The sequence below is a fragment of the Dama dama genome, chromosome 12 (genome assembly GCF_033118175.1).
Source record: "Dama dama isolate Ldn47 chromosome 12, ASM3311817v1, whole genome shotgun sequence".
NCBI lineage: Eukaryota > Metazoa > Chordata > Mammalia > Artiodactyla > Cervidae > Dama > Dama dama.
The window spans coordinates 51,079,984-51,085,088 of NC_083692.1; positions in this window are offsets into that span (position 1 = coordinate 51,079,984).

Sequence of the window (5,105 nt, forward strand, 5' to 3'; positions counted from 1 at the left end):
TTAAGGTATCCTGTGTGTTTGTGTTTGGGTATTCTACACTGAAGAAGTCAACAGAAGCCTTTCTATGTCTAATTTCTTTTCGAACTGTTATGATTGTAATATGTAGACATGGGGAAGACTTAAACCATTTTCTCAGGGAAAACTAGAACTTTGCTTCAGTGAATACTCACCTATTCCTAAACTTTGTGAATATAAGAGGATTGGTTCATCATAGAAAAGTTAAAATGGGAGAATAACCATGACATTCTCTTTCAAGATCATACTTATATATCCTCTAATTCCTGTACAGGAGCACCTGGCCCACTAGGGTGATGGCTTCCAGAAGTAACCCTCTTAATGTGTTTCACTCGAAGGCACGGGTTGAGACCAGCAATAGCAGTGCCAAGGGGCCACAGCTGGAAAAAGGAAGCAGGCCTGTGACATCCTGTTAAAGGTGAAACTTAGGATGCTTTTTTGTTTGTTCTAACTACATTATGGTTTACTTTTTTTCCCTTTGGTGGGCATTTGATTACATTTAATACTGTTTTCTAAGAGGGAGTACATTCTCAGTCTCCAACCACTAACCTGAAAAAGAAAAAAAGTCTCTTATAGCAACGGCTTCCTAAACTACTAGTTCAACAAGATGGTAATTGGTTTTCTGAGGGACAGGAGTTAGATACATTTGGGAAACATTGCAAACTCATGTAAGATTCATAAAGGCTCAGAAGCTTTGCAGTAAGCTCATTTAATGCGGTTTCCTCAACCTAGAATGTGTTAAAAGCTGCCTCCTGCAGCTCTGAGGTCCATAGGTGCCTGGCTCTGTGCTCAGCTATGGCGTGCGACTGCCCTGACACGGGGGGCTGTCTGACTCCGCAGAGGCCTCACCCCTGTCCCTGGGGAGGCCAGGCTGCCTGACAGTAAACCTGGAAGTCTCGAGCATTGAGAGGAACTGGGTGTCTTTATATGTTGTGTCTTAGTATAAAGTTTTATAAATATCTCTTGTTGAGTTTGTGACGCTTGTTCCCATGGCAGCCTTAGACCCACTTAGTCACCAGTGTGAATGGTGACGAAGTGAGACCATGAGAGGGAGATTTCCTGGCTCTGAAAAGCAGTTATTTCCCGGGGACGCTTGATCTCCAACTTCTTATCAAGAAAGGATGGGTTTTTATAGGCGTATTCTAAAGACATTTTAGAACTTCTTTATTACATATTTTGCTTAGTTAAATAATAAAATACCCTGACTCAGGAAATTCATACTTCCAGGATGTCTTAAAAAAGAAACAACCAAAAACCTTTTAAGATATTCATGTGCCAACCAGGCACCTAAAACTGAAGTGTTATAAATGTGAAATAAGCTGTAAAAGTAGAAATCATAATATCATAAAAACACTGAAATTAGACAACAAGATGATGGAACCCCAGTATTTGAAAAGCTGGGTTGCTTGGGTGAAAGTGTACTTGCAGCTGTGTGACCTCTGTGCTTGTTTCTGTGTCTGTAAAATGGGGATGCGAGCATCTACCTCGAGGCTTCCCTGGTGGTCCAGCATCCAATGCAGGGGGTGTGGGTTCCATCCCTGATCAGAGAAATTAAGATCCCATGTTTTGCCATGGTGTGGCCAGAAAAAAAGGTATCTGCCTCACAGTGTTGTACTAAGTGTATCAAGCACGTATTTGGAGGTACTCAAATGTTAGTGGCTATTAGTTTAAGAGGGTTGATGGTCTTGTAAAGAGACGGACTCTGGGCATTCAAAGATATATTGTACATAGCTCTTAAAAAATTTTTTTTATTTTACAATGTTGTATTAATTTCTGTACAGCAAGGTGATTCAGTTATACATATATTGATATTCATTCTTTTTTTTAATATTCTTTTCAGTTATGGTTTATCATAGGATATTAAATGTAGTTCTGTGTTATACAGTAGGACCTTGTTGTTCATCTATCCATTCCATATATAATAGCTTATATCTGCCAATCCCACCCTCCCAGTCCATCCCTTCCCCAAGCCTCTCCCCCTTAGCAACCACAAGTCCGTGCTCTATGTCCGTGAGTCTGTTTCTGTTTCATAAATAGGTTTATCTGTGTCATATTTAGATTCCACGTTTGAGTGTCTCTTAGCACAATAATCTCTTGTTGCACCCAAGTTGCTATAAATGGCATTAATTTTTTTTTTGGCTTAGTAGTATTCCATTATATATATGTACCACATCTGCTTTATCCATTCATCTGTCAGATTATTTCCACATCTTGGCTATTGTGAACAGTGTGTTATGAACATAGGGGTGCATGTATCTCTTTGAATTATAGTTTTGTCTGGATATACGTGCAGGAGGGGGATTGCTGGATCAAACTCTAATTTTCTGGGGAAACTCCATACTGTTTCTCAAAATGGCTGTACCAATCTACATTCTCACCAACAGTGTAGAAGGGTTCCCTTTTCTGTAGCATTTGTTGTTTGTAGAGTTTTTAATGGTGGCCATTCTAATCACTGATGTGAGGTGGTACTTTATTTTATTGAATAGTTTTGATTTGCATTTCTCTTATAGCTAGTGGTGTTCAGCATCTTTTCATGTGCCTGTTGGCCATCTAGACACTGAGAAATGTCTACTAAGGTCTTCTGCCCATTTTTTGATTGGGTTGTTTTTTTGTTGAGTTGTTTGAGCTGTTTGTATATTTTGGAAATTAGGCCCTTATTGGCTGCATTGTTTGCAAATACTTTCTCCCATCCTGTAGGCTGTCTTTTCTTTTCTTTTTTTTTGTGGTTTCCTTTGGTGTACAAAAGCTTGTGTTTGACTAGGTCCCATTTATTTTTGCTTTTATTTCTGCCGCTTTGGGAGACTGACCTAAGAAAACATCGGTACAATTTATGTCAGTGAATGTTTTGTCTATGTTCTTTTCTAGGAGTTTTATGGTGTTATGTCTAATATTTAAGTATGTAAACTATTTTGAGTTTATTTTTATGTATGGTGTGAGGGAGTGTTCTAACTTCATTGATTTACATGTAGCTGTCCTGCTTTCCCAACACCACTTGGGGAAGAGACTGTCTTTTCCCCATTGTATATTCTTGCCTCCTTTGTCAAAGATTAATTGACAGTAGGTGTGTGGGTTTGTTTATAGGCTCTGAGTCATATTTGTAAGGTTTTATTTTTGTTTTTAGGTTTCTGATTTTTGAAAGATATTGAAAAAATCTTGAAAGATTTGAAAGATATTAACAGACCATCAAGCGTCTTAATATTTAATTGAAGACAAAGACTAAAAGCATAGAACTTGGGGTCAGATCAGGGTTCCAATGGTGGCTGGTTCTAGTTGGGCATTGTCCTTGCACTTTCTCATTTGCAAAGTGGACATTTTAGGCTAGGACATGCTGGCTAGCAGGGTAGGGAGTCCCGTACACTGGGAGGGGAAGACATCTAGATGAGCTGGGAGGAGTAAAAGTGAGACTGGCAAGGCCTTGGGAGACAAAACAAGGAGGGATGGGGGCAGAGTGGCTCCCATTCTCTTGACCACAAAGGTGAGGGATCCAATGAAGTTGTAAGGTCCTCCACCAAAGATACACTGTGCATGCTCTGCTCCCACACCTGGACTTTGCTCCCAGAACTCTCCAGTGAAACCGCCCAGGAAATCACGTGTAGCAGAGGCAGGACAAGCTGGGCCTGCCCAGCAGCACGCAGGTACGGAGAGCTGAAGGGGTCATGTGGGAAAGGATTTGGGTTGTGTACACGTCCTGCTCTGCAGCGAGCCTGGAGACTTAAGTTCTGTGGGTGCACAGCCATGCTGTCCCTCACTTGTGCTTGTGAGCATCTCTCCCTGGAAGGAGACACGGCTGTGAGTGAGCTCTCAGCGCTGGGCCAGCTGCTCTGGGCAGAGGCTGTCCCCAGCAAGACTCCCAACCCCCTGCATCTGAGGCCATAGGACTAAGTTCTGGCCAGCAGAACATGAGTGGATGGGATATGTGCACTTTGGAGGGAATGTCCTTTAAATGGGAAAACTGTACTCCTCACCCCTTACTGCCTTTGTGGGGCAGACTTGGTGACGGATCAGGTGTGATGGGGGGAGGCGGGTATGGGTGGTTGCATCCCTGTTGATAGGGGAGCAAGCTCATAAGGAAGACTGAGCTTTGCCCTCTTCATGGGTGTCAGTCTTGCTTTCCCTAACATTGCAAAGTTGACCCTTTGCATAATGTTTTCAGGAAGCCAGGCATTCTCCCTGCCTGTGGCACTTACCCCTCTGTGGTTCTCAAAACGTGGCCATGAGGCAAAAAAAACTTCCTAATACTAGGATGAACAGTAAAACATTTTTTTTTTACTGTTCATTCTGTCAGTAGTTTATGGTGGAATCTTCCAGAGGCTATGTGACATGTGATGATGGAATGTGCGTGTTCACTGGTGTTTTAAAATGTTCTCACTTTGAATTTCTAGTATGGTAAACACTGATGACTGCAACCCACAAAAGCAGAGCTCTTGGAGGTCGTTAATAGTATAGAAGCTTGTAAAGGAGTTCTGAGGCCAAAGGGTTTGGGAACTGCTGGTCCACTACCAGTCTGAACACCTCTGCCCTAGGGTCCAAGTTCAAGCTTGCTCCTGTGGTTCTCGGTTACTTTGTATCATCAGCTGAAGGGATCTGTCACCTTTTCATAATGTAACAGTTTCTACTGCTATACACACAGGCCCCTTCTCCTAAACAGGATGACAAGTTCTAGGAGGCAGGGATGGCCCTTCACCCTCTCCAGGTTCTCCCTGGTTAAGTGATTCCTGTACTAGCCTCATGTCTGTCTAAACAATGGCAGGCCTGGCTGGATCCACAGAGGAGAGAAACCCGTATTTAAGTCTTTACCTAGAAAGATCAATGCTGTCACCGATTCAGGCAACGCCCAAATTCCTGGAGCCTGGCCCCGGACTTCGGTGTCAGTCACCACGAGCCCCAGGCCCAGCCTGGTGGGGGAGTTGGGGGCTCATGGTGACACCAAAGGCCACCTGGATGGTCCTCTCCGAAGGAAGCAGCCTGGCCTTGGGGCTGTGGGGAGTCTGATGCTCTCCTGTCTCCTTCCTCCCGCTTTTCACTGAGTCCAAGTGAGTGAAATTGAAAGTCCCTTGTGAAATACAGAAACTATTAGTGTCAGCAGAATT